General features: G+C 40.3%; 1 protein-coding gene across 6 annotated transcripts in view; it reads right to left on the reverse strand.

The window, feature by feature from the left end:
- The window catches only part of LOC149310687 (lysocardiolipin acyltransferase 1), a 117,663-nt gene that overhangs the window by 47,358 nt on the left and 53,756 nt on the right, over positions 1-16,549 (reverse strand). The window lies entirely within an intron of this gene.

The following is a 16,549-nucleotide window of genomic DNA, read 5'->3' on the forward strand; positions in this document are numbered from 1 at the left end:
GACAAAAAGAAAACCTCACAGGTTCATAAACTTAGACTGACAGCTTAGTAAACAAATCTGGATGACAACACTGACAATCTGCAGTGTAATGCAGACATTCTGTCAACACCAACATTCTGCTGTGTAATGTTAAGAATGAATCACCAAAATTCCAGACACTGTTAATATCCAGAAGCTGAATGACTAGAGCTAACTTTAATATTTAATACATTTAAAAATTGTAACAGGGCAGAATAATCTCATCTCTCTTGTGTTTGTCATTCTAGATGGAACAAAAATGGTTAAGAAAGTCACAGTATCATGTTATAAAAACAAAAAAATGCATACAGATACATACTTTGTTTTTCTAAACAGCCTAGATGTGTAAAGTGTAAAGATTTCTGTAGCAATCCCACTGGCAAAACCACAGGGTCATGACCCTCTCTCAGGATAGCAATGCTCATCAAGATTGAGATGTGGCAGTTCTGCTGGCAAACCACAGGACTGTGACCCTCTCTCAAGATAACAATGCTTTATCCATAATCAGATAGATAAGTCCATGCTGACTTAGCCGGTCTTCACATCCTGCTTCCACTGCAAAAAGGGCACGTAACCTAGCAAATGATTGTAAGGCAAACAACGGACTAATGTAAGCAAGATGACAATAAAAAGCCCAGCCAAAAACCTGGCTGGAGGCTTGTGAACCCCACTCTCGTCTCTGCGTCTCTATGCCGCGACAGATTTCATGCTATTATTTAAGGTATAATACCAAAGCTTCAGAAAATTTCTTGTACTATACCTGAAATTTTAGAGTTCTATTAACTAAAAGATGAATTAAAGTTATGTTCAATAAAATACCGCTTAATAAAAGAATGGAAAGATGAAAGAATCAAAGGAGGAATTAACATGTCATTTTTTAAACTACTGTATTTCTCATTTTTATTGATGTATTCAAGGATCAAGATTTGAAAGGAAAAGAAGCTGGTAGATATCTTCATGTTGCTAAAAAGCAACACTTTTCTGAAAGATGTAATTCCAAAAGTATTTGGCAAGCATTAGCAAATCCATTAGCACAAACAATATGAGGGTCAGTTGGCCATTCTACTAAATAGTAAGCTGAATATTTTAAAGCAATAAATTTACTAAGATGTACATGTGCTAAATTTACCCCCCTGGTTAACACACACCCTTTTTTGGTAACCTCTCTGTTCTAGGATAATATTTTCCAATTTGTCAATGCACTGTGAAGGCTCAAAAAGTAATTCCACAGGATTCAGTCCAAATGAAGCAAGCAATGGTTGAATAGTTTAAAAGCCTTTTAAGGTATTAAAAAAGTGAAAAGACACAGAATATTTAAGATCTGTGGTTATAAAAACATCTAATTAAGAATTAAGCAAAGTAATGTGGAGCAAATAAATACTAGCCTAAATGTAATCTTTCTCCTACAGGCTTTCACGTTTGTGGCTTTCACCCTCCCAGCTGAGCTATTTTTCTGTCCATTATCTCATTTTCTTAATATACAAGTGGCAAACTGGCTAGTTTAGAATCCTGCCATTTGGTTTTTTTAAAAATGAATATCTATATTCTGTATTCAACTTTTATTACACATTCATTGAAGTATCAGTTATTCAAATAGCAAAATATTTGTAATATGACTGATAACAAACGGAGGATGTGGTGAATCTAGCTTGTATCACTATACTTTTGCAACCTTCATGTTATCAGTCCCTAATTTAAATTTCAAATTTTACTGGGAGACAAACTAGAAAGGTCGATCCTATTAGATCATTGTAATGGTTGCCAGGTTTCTAACCTTCCCCTCTTTCAGACATCTTAGACCACCTACTGCTCAATCACCTTTCCTCAGAAGCAAGCTAGCAATGGCTCAGCACATTTAAAGCATGAAATATGAAACGACTTCTACAAGAATGTAGAATGGAAACCTCATCTTAGAATAACCTTCCTCAACTATAGTTCTATTCAAAGATGTAGCTATGTTCAGCCTGCATTTTAGCACCTTTGAGACTAAAAGAAAGAAGCCATAATTATCATGCACCTGAAGAAGTAGACTGAGCCTACAAATGCTTATGTTACAAATCGGTACAACATTCTTTTGTATACTTCTTCAATTAATTTTTCACCAACCTGCCTCTTAGTCCAAATTATGAGGGCTAACTGATCACTTTTTCCTAATCCTGAAGGATTTTCCCTATTAATAGGCAAGATTTTTTTTTCTGATGCAAAAGGTCTTCATTATTCTATCAGACTACAGCAAGGAAGGAAAGCAGGTCACCGTGAGCCGTTTGGAAGCCAGTTTTATTTGGCTTTGCCTCTCCTCAAGGTGTCATGACACAGCCATTCCAGTAGGCAGTACCCAAGTAAGATACGAGACGCAGAACCACTGTATTGGTTCAATGGAGACGCAAGTTATTTTTTACTCCTCTTCCTTCGTATGGTTTCTATTCCAAACGGTTGTGGTAAGATCACTAACCACTTTCATCTGCATTATAGCTAGGTGTTAGAAGATTTATATAAGTACAATGGGCCCTTTGCATTCGCTGGGGTTTGGTTCCAGGACTGCCTCATGTATACCAAAATCCGTGGATGATGAAGTTCCATTAAATACAATGACATAGTAAAATGGTGTCCCTTACATAAAATGGCAAAATCAAGTTTTGCTATTTGGAATTTGAAATTTTAAAAAATATTTTCAAGTGGTGGATGTTTAAATCCTTGGATAATGAATCTGTGGATACAGAGGATCAACTGTATAACATTTATATAAAGAAATAAATTTAATAAAATATGCTAAATTTATCCTGCTGGTTAACACCCCCCTTTTTTATATAAGTCATCAAGCCCACTGACCATTATCCTTTCCTTTTGGTCCACGTGAGAACAAATGATACTCCAAGGCAGAGCCTTCAGAATATCACAAGGAATTATGAGACTCTGGGTAAGAAGCTGAAGGGTCTGGATGGACAGGTAGTGATTTTGTCTGCCCTTCCAGTGGAAGGGCATGGACTAGGAAGGTAGAAGAAAATAGTGGAGTGAACAACTGGCTCCGCAGATGGTGCTGCAAGGAATGATTTGATTTCCTGGACCAAGATGCATGATCTCATGGAGGAGGACTTCTGGCAAGGGATGGATTGCATCTCACAGCAATTGGCAGGGACATTTTTACAAATAGTCTGAAAGATTCAGTCAGGAGGACTTTAAACTGAATTATGTGGGGCAGGGAGACAGTACATCAAGCACTGGAGATAGTAGCCCAAATGTTATACACTGAGCAAGGTAAATAGAATAAGAACCCAACAGTGGGAGGGGGGAAAATTAAAAGGCAAGTAGCTTTTTATGGCCAATGATCTTAGATGTCTCTAATACACAGAGAATGGGAAATAACAGGATGAACTTGAAAGCTTAGCACAGCAAAGCAAGTATGACATAACAGACATCACTGAAACCTAGTGGGATGGATCTCATTGTTGGAATGTAGTAATAGAAGGATATGACCTATTTGAGAGAAACAGACCAAACAGGAAGGGAGGTGGAACAGTATTATACATTAAGGATGTGTACACTTGTGAACAGATCTATGACTTAAATCCTGGATGCCAAGTTGCAAGCATCTGAGAGAAAAAACAGGGTTGTGGTGGTGGTGGGTCTATTCAGACTTTCAAGCCAAAATGAGGGCATGGATGATGCCATCTTGGAACAGAAGATCACACATTCAGAAAGGAGAGATGTAGTAGTAATGGTGGATGTCAACTATCCTATTATTTCTTGGAGGTCAAATTCTGGCAAAAATTTAATGTCCAACAAATTCCTCACTTGCCTTGTAGATAATTTCATTGTCTAGGTGGAAGAGGCAACCAGGGGATCTGATCCTATCCAACACTGTTGATCTGGTTAATAGGGTAGAAGTATCCAGATCCTAGAATCATAGAGTTGGAAGACACTACAAGGGCCATCCAGTCCAACCCCCTGCCATGCAGGAACTCCCAATAAAAGCATCCCTGACAGATGGCCATCCAGCCTCTGCTTAAAGACCTCCAAGGAGGGAGACTCCACCACTCTCGGAGGGAGTGTGTTCCACTGTCAAACAGCCCTTAATGTCAGGAGGTTCCTCCTAATGTTGAGGTAGAATCTCTTTTCCTGTAGCTTTCATCCATTATTCCGAGTCCTGTTCTCTGGAGCAGCAGAAAACAAGCTTGCTCCCTCCTCAGTATAGAATCATAGAGTTGGAAGAGACCACAAGGGCCATCCAGTCCAACCCCCTGCCATGCAGGAAATCACAATCAAAGCATCCCCGACAGATGGCCATCCAGCCTCTGTTTGAAGACCTCCAAGGAAGGAGACTCCACTACACTCCGAGGGAGTTTGTTCCACTGTCGAACAGCCCTTACTGTCAGGAAGTTCCTCCTAATGTTGAGGTGGAATCTCTTTTCCTGTAGCTTGCATCCATTGCTTCGGGTCCTAGTCTCTGGAGCAGCAGAAAACAAGCTTGCTCCCTCATCAATATGACATCCCTTCAAATATTTAAACAGGGCTATCATATCACCTCTTAACCTTCTCTTCTCCAGGCTAAACATCCCCAGCTCCCTGAGTCGTTCCTCATAAGGCAAGGTTTCCAGACCTTTCACCATTTTAGTCTCCCTCCTCTGGACACGCTCCAGTTTCTCAATGTCCTTTTTGAATTGTGGTGCCCAGAACTGAACACAATATTCCAGGTGGGGCCTGACCAGAGCAGAATAGAGTGGAACTATTACTTCCCTTGATATAGACACTATACTTCTATTGATGCAGCCTAAAATCGCATTGGCCTTGTTTGCTGCCGCATCGCATTGTTGACTCATGTTCAACTTATGGTCTACTTGGACTCCTAGATCCCTTTCACACGTAGTTTCATTCAGCCAGGTGTCCCCCATCCTATATCTGTGCTTTTCGTTTTTCCGCCCTAAGTGCAGTATGTTACATTTCTCTGTGTTGAATTTCATTTTGTTAGCTATGGCCCAGTTTTCTAGTCTGTTCAGGTCATTTTGAATCTTGATCCTGTCCTCTGAAGTATTAGCTACTCCCCCTAATTTGGTGTCATCTGCAAATTTGATAAGTATGCTCCCAATTTTGTCCTCCAAGTCATTGATAAAGATGTTGAATAGCACTGGGCCCAGGACAGAGCCCTGTGGGACCCCACTGGTCACTTCTCTCCAGGATGAAAAGGAGCCATTGTTGAGCACCCTTTGGCTTCGGTCAGTCAACCAATTACAAATCCATGTGACAGTTGCCTTGTCTAGCCCACATTTTACGAGCTTGTTTGCAAGAATATCCACAGCATTCCCTTCATCTAACAAGTTGGTAATTTTATCAAAAAAAGAGATCAGGTTTGTCTGGCATGACTTCTTTCTCTGAAACCCGTGTTGACTTTTTGTGATTATGGAATTGCCTTCTAGATGATCACAGACTCTCTGTTTAATGATCTGCTCTAGAATCTTTCCTAGCATCGATGTCAGACTAACTAGAGGGTAATTGTTGGGATCCTCTTTCTTCCCCTTTTTGAAGATGGGGACAACGTTTGCCCTCCTCCAGTCTGCTGGCACCTCTCCTGTTCTCCAGTACTTCTCAAAGATTATTGCCAATGGCTCCGATATTACATTTGCCAGTTCTTTTAATACCCTTGGATGTAGTTCATCTGGACCTGGAGACTTATATTCGTTTAGGTTAATGACATCCCTTCAAATATTTAAACAGGACTAACGTATCACCTCTTAATCTTCTCTTCTCCAGGCTAAACATACCCAGCTCCCTTCCTCATAGGGCCTGATTTCAAGACCCCTCACCATTTTAGTCACCCTCCTTTGGACACGCTCCAATTTTTCAACATCCTTTTTGAATTGTGGTGTCCAGAACTGGACACAGTATTCCAGGTCAGGCTTCACCAAAGCAGAATAGAGTGGCACTATTCTCTTGACCTAGACACTATGGTTAAAATCGCATTGGCCTTTTTAGCTGGCGCATCACACTGTTGACTCATATTCAACTTGTGGTCTACTTGGACTACTAGATCCCTTTCACACGTAGTCTTCTTAAACCAGTTGTCCCCATCCTATATTTGTGCATTTCATTTTTCCGCCCTAACTGCAATACCTTACATTTCTCCATACCGAATTTCATTTTGTTAGCTTTGGCCCACCTTTCTAGTCTATTCAGTTCATTTCAATGCCATCACATTTAGAGGCACAATTAGAGGTGACAAGCCATAGGACTTTTCTATACCAACAAGCTTTTGAAAACTGACTTTTTAAAAAAGGGCTTTTAAGAGCAAGCTGTACTGTTTTAACTGTACTATTTTTTAAAAAAAATTTAATATTATAATTGTGTTTTAAAGTATTTTTAAAGGTTGTAATAAAGTTTGGTTTCGTTTTAATGCTGCTTTTTTGTTTGTTTTAACTATTTTGTACTCCAAAGGCAGTACATTTCCCTTCAGGGAAAAGGCAAGGTATATATAAAGTTAAGCATCATCATCAAATACAGATGATCCTGAGCCATGTGCTATAACAAAACTGATGGAGTCAGGGGTGAGGAAAGAACTTCCACTATATACTACTGCTGAAAGTGTCCTCAAACACAATTAAAACATAAAACAATTTGCATTTGAAGAATTCCAGGAATTACAACATTTACTTTGTAACTTATTACAAGGCTAGGATCAGCCTTATATTTTTAGTACATGGCAGAGTATGAAGAAGACTGATAGATAAGGGAAGGAAGAAAACTTTATCAACAACTTCACCTTGTTCATTTATAATAAATTTCACTAACTTCACCCTAGCAATTTAGATGCAGCAAATGTTGAAACCTATGGTATTATTTTCCTCTTCCACACTATAAACATTTGGATTCCTGGCATACCAGAGCCAATGGTGAAAGCCAACAATATGGGTAGGCAAGTACACATCAGATCCCTAAATAATTTGTAGGATAGATAAATCAAAATACTATGCTCTAAATCCAAGTGCTAGTCCATTCCAAACTAGACCCACTGAATCAACTGGTGAATGGTAATCAACATGTATGTAAAGCCCATTGATCCAGTGCAGTGGTCCCCAAACTGTGCTCTTTAAGGGATTTTGGACTTCAGATCCCAGAATCCCAGACTATTGGCCAACATGGCTGCGGCTTCTGGGAGCTGAAGTCCAAAATCTCTTAAAGGGCACCATTTGGGGACCACTGATCTAGAGGGACTATTTTCACTGGGAAATGTGGGGGGAGGGAGTTTCCAATACATGCTGGATGAAAAAGAGACAAGTCTCGTGATGCTATGCCATGAAGGCTTCAAATTTCTTATAGGAAAAGTGTGTTCAGATAATTTATGTGTGTTTTCCTAATGTGTACAATACACTAGAATCCTAGTGTGAAATAATCTACACAAAGACAAACTAGCACAAATCTCATTATTTAACCTACTGGTTAATTTGTTCTCTGTCACATAAATGTTATGCTACTTTATAATTTGCTTTTATGTTTTACTTTGCCAGTATAAATCCTGTGTAGGTTTTGTAAAAATAAGCTATGCTCTCCCATTACCACAAAGAAAGTATTCATGGGTAGCCATCTATGTATATTTAATATATTTCCATGTCATCAGGCATTGCTGAATAATTAGTTCCTGGAACTCTTACTCTGCTCAGGCAGTGAAATTGAAGATGAGCATATGTAATAGCAAGTTTCCATTCAATAGATGAGATGCTGTTTCACTGCTATGATTCTCTTCATTTGCTAAGCAACATTATTAAAGGAATCAAGTAAATTAAAAAAAAATACAGTTAATTGTTACAAAGACTATAAAATGCCCTTGCTTCCATAGACTGCAACAGACATCAATAAATGAACAACCAAGCCCTACATTTCTCATGTCATTTTTTTCTAGTGGGTTTTATTACTAGCATCTCATGCTCTAGGGGAAAAAAAGAGGGGAGGGGAGAAATCACTAGCCCTAGGGGAAGATGCATCTCATGGTGCCTTTGAATCTAGTCCATAGCCACCATCTATATTTGCCCCTGCAGCTAGGTTTACCAAAGAAGATCAAAACGAAACCAAAATCCTCTGCCCTTCCATTATTCCCATGTCAGCGTTGCTTTTCTTCTGGATTCTTTTTAAAGTAGAGACACAGCTCTCTTCAGAACATAAAAGTGGCCCTCAGAATGATTCATGTTGGATACCCCTTCTGTAGAGAAAACCAAACCAGGAGATTAATTTTGTATTTGTGTAGTTAAATTTGTTTGGCATCCAGCCCTTTGTCTCTTACAGTATGCCCTATGAAATTCACTAGGACTAATCATCCAGCTAGCCAACAAAACAGACAAATAAACAAACAAACAAAACAAAACAAAAAACACAAAAAGCACCCACATTTATTAAAATTCAGTAAAGATAAGGTAAACGTAGTCCCTTGACATAAATATCTAGTCATAACCGACTGTAGGGGGCGGTGCTCATCTCCATTTTTAAGCCGAAGATCCAGCATTGTCTGAAGACTGCTCCAGTGGTCATGTGGACAGCATGACTGCATTGAACGCTGTTACCTTCCCACGGAGAAGTGGTACCTATTTATCTACTTGCATTTGCATGCTTTCGAACTGCTAGGTTGGCAGAAGCTGGGACTAGTGACAGGAGCTCACTCCATCAAGCAGCACTTGGGCCTGAAACTGCCAACCTTCCGATCTTTCAATCATCAGAACTGGCATCTTAATCACTAAGTACTTGTATATAAAACTGATGGAATGCAAGCCCATAGATTACATAATAAGGTTTGGGTTTTTTTATTTAAAAACAAACAAACACTTTCTGCACTATTTCTTAATGTGTGGAGGAGAGGCCCCAATAGGGAATATGGGATACCTAAACAAAGTTCCAAGATCCAGGGAAGCACAGGAATTTGAAACAGTCAAAGGCATGCCTTCCCTAAACGGTGACTATTGATGCACATGGAACTTACAGGATAAATTGCTTTGAACTCCCGGCTAATCTGGGAAGGAGGCAGTTCATGCTGAGCTGCGGTTTTTCCAGATCCAGAGGTAGCAACTATTGGGGAATGAGTGCAGACACACCACAAGAACTTGGAGGTCCATGACCTCTGCCACACACATCCCCCAAACTTTTAAAAACATTTTTTTAAAAAAAACTTCTAAGGGATACAGGTTCCTTAAAAAAAATCCAAAAAATATTGTTCTCAAAATGATAGAGGACACAGGGACCACACTTTCCCCACCTATGATCTATTAAAAGCTCTCTACACAAGGTTTTAGAAAAGAGACAATGACACCAGTCATGTAAAACTTGTGGTGACAAGTTACATTTAATAATGGTTGAAAAATGGGCTGTGTTGCCCATTTTATCATATCGCCTTTCTGATTCCCAGCCAGTATCACACTACATTCCAATAACTCCCTCCACCCATTCATATAGTTACCTACTCACCTTGGCTTTAGGCAATATATTTCCAACTCTGTCTCCCCAGCAGAGACTGAATTTAAAACTGAACTTGTTGCCTCATCACCATACCCACACGTTTTGCATCTCTATAGCCATTCACATAAACACATACACACCAAGGTCTAAATTTCTGTCTACAAGCACTTTTCTCCTTGCATCTGATGAAACAGATTTAGTCTATGAAAGCTTATGCCAGCAACTTATTTCTCGCAATAAGTTTCAAGGGTGCTACAAAATCCTTAAGAGTTTCCAGAACCAAAACACAACAGGCTAGATAAGTTGCACAGATGATTTCCCAAGCCACACCACCCCCAGTGCCTTGGCCCAAGGACTCCTAAGGACAATGGATTAAAATAACATATCACTTTAGAGAGCATCCACCTATGCCTCAAGATGTACTCTGGGGAGCTCTCTCTTACTTTGGCTGTAGCATATGACTGCAGCAGGTAGCTGAGATGCCTGCCATCATCATCACCCTCCTGCTTGTGCAAAAGGCATGGGATACATACTTGCACAGATGGCCAAACAGTCTACGGTAAGTTAGAAATATCATTAGAGAAAAATTCTTTCTCTGGTGATCACAGGAAAATCAGTGTTGCCCTTTCTTCTCTCAATAACACATACATGTAACAGAATTTTGAAAATCAACTTCATCTATCCCCAATGTTTTTAAACATCTACATGAAATTGCTGGGAGTCATCATTTAGAGGCATGGGGTGGGGTGCGATCAGTATGTCAATGATACCCAAATATATTTCTCCATGTCTTCTCCAAACAGCCTCATCTAAAGATAGTGAATGAATGTCTGGAGGATATAATGGACTGGATGAAGAAAAAGAAATTGAAACTGAATCCAGACAAGACAGAGGTGTTTACTGTTAAGAGTTCTAATCTGGGGTTTAAGATGAGTTAATTAGTTCTGAATGGGGTTACTGAAAAACTGTGTTGGGAGTACACTTGTCCCTCCACATTCACTGGGGTTAGGGGCAGAGGACCCCCGTGAATATGAAACAACCATAAATAACAAAAACACTATGTTTTTGCCTCAGAGAACACCTCTCTAGGAATCTTTAGGTCTTCCAGTGCTACTCTGTGGTCAACATCTGCCAGACACTGACTATAGAACTGTGCTGGAAGAGCTACAAATGCCTAGTGGAGTACTCTCTTTAGGAATCTCTAGGTCACTGAGCACAACTTTTGGTTAAAGTTGACCATAGAGTTGTACTGGAGGTCCTAGATAACAACAACAACAACAACAACAACAACAATAATAATTTATTTATAGCCCGCCCAATCACAAGGAATCCAGGCGGGTTACAACAGTAAAAATAAAGATAATAAAATAAAATACAATAAATAAAATACAATAAAATTAAAGAGAGCGAAGTGAGTACACTCACAGTTAGGCCTGATGGAAGTTGGGCCTCTCTTTTTAATTTCCTCCCAGGTCTGATGGTGATGTCATGGAGGGAGGGCTCTTCTTCTTGAGGCAAGGATTTTATTTTAATTAATTTTAATTTAATTCTTCTCATTAAATTTAAGAGAAGAATTGATGGACAGAGTGACATAAGTCACAGTAAATGGGGAGTAGAACTAGGTAGGGAAGGCCTGCTGGAAGAGATCCGTCTTAAGAGCCTTCTTAAAGGCTGTAAGAGTAGAAATGTCACGGATCTCCTTTGGCAGGTCATTCCATAGCTTCGGAGCTGCAATGGAAAAGGCCCTCTGGGTGACTGACGTTAGCCTAGATTTTATTGGCTGAAGTAGATTCTTCCCCGAGGACATTAGAGTGCGGGACGGACAGTATGGAAGGAGGCGATCTCTTAAGTATTCTGGACCCAAGCCATGTAGGGCTTTGAAGGTAATCACCAACACCTTGTACCTTGCCCGGAAACTAATTGGCAGCCAGTGAAGGGATTTCAAAACCGGTGTTATGTGATCGGTACGACGAGTACCTGTAATTAACCTGGCTGCCATATTTTGTACAAGTTGAAGTTTCTGAACTTGGCACAAGGGTAGCCCCACGTAGAGCGCATTACAGAAGTCCAATCGAGAGGTGACCAGCGCATGTACAACTGTTTCAAGGTCTCCCTGCTCCAGGAAGGGGCGCAGCTGGCGTATCAGCCGAAGCTGATAACAAATTTCATAGGATTTTCTTAGACAAAGACAGTCAGTAGTGGTTTTGCCAGTTCCATCCTCTGAAATATAGGCTACAGCACCTGCTATTTATTGGCAGTTACTAACTAGTGTGTGTGTGTGTGTTTTGTGTGCCTTCAAGTCATTTCTGACTTATGGCAACCCTAAAGTGAACCTATCGTGGGGTTTTCTTGGCAAAATTTGTTCAGAGGAGGTTTGCTATTGCCTTTCCCTGAGGCTGAGAGAGTGTGACTCACCCAAGATCACGCAGTGGGTTTCTGGCCAAGTAGGAACTGAACCTTGTTTTCCAGAGTTATGGTCCAGCACTCAAACCACTATGCCACAGTTGACTCTGTTTAGCTGTCATGATCAGATGGGTCTGGTGTCTTAAGGATATTTAGGCTGACAATTAGTCCTAATTAACCAACACAGTGCAGTGGTTTGGAGACTATGACTTTGATAAAATTACCAGCTTGGTAGATGAAGGGAATGCTGTGGATATAGTATATCCTGATTTCAGTAAGGCTTTGACAAAGTTTCCCATGACATTCTTGCAAACAAGCTTGTAAAATGTGGGTTAGACAAGGTAACTGTTACATGGATTTGTGACTGGTTGACCAGCTGAACGCAAAGGGTGCTCAATAATGGTTCCTTTTCATCCTGGAGGGAAGTGACCAGTGGGGTCTCACAGGGCTCTGTCCTGGGCCCAGTGCTATTCAACATCTTTATCAATGACCTGGATGACTGAATTGGGAGCATACTTATCAAATTTGCAGAAGACACCAAATTAGGAGGAATAGCGAATACTCCAGAGGACAGGATCAAGATTCAAAATGACCTGAATAAACTAGAAAGCTGGGCCAAAGCTAATAAAATGAAATTCAACACAGAGAAATGTAAGGTACTGCACTTAGGGCAGAAAAATAAAATGCACAGATATAGGATGGGGGACACCTGGCTGAATGAGACTCATGTGAAAGGGATCTGGGAGTCCAAGTAGACCACAAGTTGAACATGAGTCAACAATGCGATGCGGCAGCTAACAAGGCCAATGCGATTTTAGGATGCATCAATAGAAGTATAGTGTCTAGATCAAGGGAAGTAATAGTTCCACTCTATTCTGCTCTGGTCAGGCCCCCACCTGGAATACTGTGTCCAGTTCTGGACACCACAATTAAAAAAAAGGACATTGAGAAACTGGAGCGTGTCCAAAGGAGGGCGACTAAAACGTTGAAAGGTCTGGAGACCATGCCCTATGAGGAATGACTTAGGGAGCTGGGGATGTTTAGCCTGCAGAAGAGAAGGTTAAGGGGTGATATGATAGCCCTGTTTAAATATTTGAAGGGATGTCATATTGATGAGGGAGCAAGCTTGTTTTCTGCTGCTCCAGAGACTAGGACCCGGAGCAATGGATGCAAGCTACAGGAAAAGAGATTCCACTTCAACGTTAGGAGGAACTTCCTGAGAGCAAGGGCTGTTCAACAGTGGAACAAACTCCCTTGGAGTGTAGTGGAGTCTCCTTTCTTAGAGGTCTTCAAACAGAGGCTGGATGGCCATCTGTCGGGGATGCTTTGATTGTGATTTCCTGCATGGCAGGGGGGTTGGACTGGATGGCCCTTGTGGTCTCTTCCGACTCTATGGTTCTATGATTCTATGATCCAACAGCTTATCATGAAAAAACTGATTACCGGTATTCCATTTGTATTCATTTATTAGAAAAAGTTCAAATTGCAAAGGTGAAATAATACTTGATGTGAGCATGGTGCTTACATCATCATCATCATCATTATTATTATTATTATTATTATTATTATTATTTCTTGGAGACTGACACAATCTACTGAAAAGCATATGTATATTTCATTGCCATTCTCCGCATGCTATAGTTCCAAATGGAAAGTTCTGCTCAGTTGAAAGATAGCACTAAGTGGATTGGCATTTGCACTTAGTTTTCCAGTGGTTTGGCTGTATTAATAATACAACAGAAGGCAGGATATCCTTCAAGTACATTAGTTAAAAAATGGTTTTCATTAGCATTACGAGTGTTGCTCACAAACAAGAATATACTTCATGGTTAGAAAAATAATTGGTTGCTTTTGGCATTTAATCATAATAGTAAGCTAATGAGCCAATGGCTTTTAATATTTTCCCTCCATCATTTCTCCCTCTGTGCTATATGAACAAACCAGCTTTCTCAAATACTTGCACTTCACAAATGGCTATTATTAGCACATGTATTCCAGAATATGTTCTGAATCAGAAAATTATAGGTAACAAGTTGGTTTTAGCTTAAGTATAAGAGGCTTCTTCTTTTGTATTTTTACAACATCAGCTAGAAAGAATTTAGAATTACAAGAGACTTGAAATGCTGATATGATCTTGCCCTCCTCACTTTCTCAAATGATTTGTTTTTGTTGCTGCTGTTTTGAAAGTTAAAAAAATTTGGGTATGCCAATGGGTATCTTGTTACAATTATATGGTTAAATCTGGTTGGTTAAAGAAAATGCATTCTGCTTTGTCAGCTATACTCAAGCAGACCAAAGTAATGTGGTCTGCAGAAGCTGGTGGTTTCTGGCAAGGCTGATGAACAAAAATTCTGAGATTCTCTGAATGCAAAGATGCATGAAAATAAGGGACAGAAATGTTCTAGACTGAGAGGATGGAATCATCATCACTGGCAGTCAAGCTCTGTGAGGAATAAAAACCCTTTGAAGGCTAATTACAAGTCAATCAATCAGTTTTCTTCTAATGCACTTGCCATTTTTCAGGACTGATAGCCAAGCTTTGTTTACTTTAAGTGTTTCCTCTTTCCTGTTGAAATTGTCCAGGTTTTTGTGAATTTCAATGGCTTCCCTGTGCATCCTGTCATGGTGGATGTTGGAATGGTCCAGAATTTCAGTGTTTTCAATCAGTATTTTATGCCCAGGTTGGTTTGTAACATGTTCTGCTACTGCTGATTTTTCTGGCTGACCCAGTCTGCAGTGTCTCTCGTAGAATCATAGAATCATAGAGTTGGAAGAGACCACAAGGGCCATCCAGTCCAACCCCCTGCCATGCAGGAAATCACAATCAAAGCATCCCCGACAGATGGCCATCCAGCCTCTGTTTGAAGACCTCTAAGGAAGAAGACTCCACTACACTCCAAGGGAGTTTGTTCCACTGTTGAACAGCCCTCGCTCTCAGGAAGTTCCTCCTAACGTTGAAGTGGAATCTCTTTTCCTGTAGCTTGCATCCATTGCTCCGGGTCCTAGTCTCTGGAGCAGCAGAAAACAAGCTTGCTCCCTCATCAATATGACATCCCTTCAAATATTTAAACAGGGCTATCATATCACCCCTTAACCTTCTCTTCTGCAGGCTAAACATCCCCAGCTCCCTAAGTCATTCCTCATAGGGCATGGTCTCCAGACCTTTCAATGTTTTAGTCGCCCTCCTTCGGACACGCTCCAGTTTCTCAATGTCCTTTTTTTTAATTGTGGTGTCCAGAACTGGACACAGTATTCCAGGTGGGGCCTGACCAGAGCAGAATAGAGTGGAACTATTACTTCCCTTGATATAGACACTATACTTCTATTGATGCAGCCTAAAATCGCATTGGCCTTGTTAGCTGCTGTTGACTCATATTCAACTTATGGTCTACTTGGACTCCTAGATCCCTTTCATATGTAGTCTCATTCAGCCAGGTGTCCCCCATCCTATATCTGTGCTTTTTATTTTTGCGCCCTAAGTGCAGTACCTTACATTTCTCCGTGTTGAATTTCGTGTTCCTTGATTCTTGTTTCCACACTGTGTTTTGTGGTCCCTATGTAGACTTGTCTGCAGCTGCATGGTAGTCTACAGAGTAAATGAATAGCAAGATGAAGACTCAACAAATGGAAATGAGAAATCTCTCAGGGTCAGGGGTTTCCCAGCAGAAAATGAGCACTAATCAAGCAGACACTAATCATCTTTTGCAGACCCTCCCACCCTGAGGCCTGCCATTAGCAACAGAACAATACACATGCAAATCACTCCTGCCTTCCCAGAGTCAGACAGTATATATATATATATATATATATATATATATATATATATATACATACCCAACTCCTTTCCAGGCAAGCAATATCTGAAGATGCCAGCCACAGATGCTGGCAAAACGTCAGAAAGAAACTCTTCTCGAACATGGCCACATAGCCTGAAAACCGCAAAAAAAAAACAAAAAACAACAACAAAACAAAACAAAACAAAAAACACAACAAAAAACCTATGGATGCCAGCCATGAAACCCTTTCCCTAGCATTGTTTCTCTAACAAAATGCAATCTGATCATCCCACCTTTGGGGGAAAATCAAGAGACTCTTATTTGGATTCTTGATTTCTTCCTCTGCTCACCTGGTTCAAAATGCATTTAAGATTCAATACACAGCCATTATTATTATTATTATTATTAACCTTTATTTATAAAGCACTGTAAATTTATACAGCGCTGTACATACAATCTTTGAATTAGATGGTTCCCTGCCCTCAGGCTTACAATCTAAAAAGACATGACACAAAAGGAGAAGGGAATGATGGTGGGGAAGGGGGTGAGGTCCAGCAGTTCTTCTCTACCTCCGAGGCCTGGACCAGGGGAGATGGACTGGAGGGAGGGCTTGGCTTCTTAATGGATGGGTAATCTTCTTCCAGGGAGGCCTGTTGGAGCTAGCCTGCCTCTCTAGTAGGATAATACATATAAAATTCATAGCAATACAGGAAATGATTCAATAAAACAGGTAACAAAAGAGCATCAAATAGCAAGTGACAATTATGCAATGCCTGGGAACGCTTCTCTGAACAAGATGGTCTTCAACTCCATTTTGAAGCTGGTTAAAGAAGTGATGGCCCTTGCTCGTGGGGGAAAAAGGTTCCAGGAATGAGGGGCAGCAAGTGAAAAGGGGCGAATCCGGGATGGGGCAGAGGAAATCC

This window comes from Sceloporus occidentalis, unplaced genomic scaffold (assembly GCF_023333645.1).
Source record: "Sceloporus occidentalis isolate IW3139 unplaced genomic scaffold, rSceOcc1.0.p SCAF_6, whole genome shotgun sequence".
NCBI classification, from domain to species: Eukaryota; Metazoa; Chordata; class Lepidosauria; order Squamata; family Phrynosomatidae; genus Sceloporus; species Sceloporus occidentalis.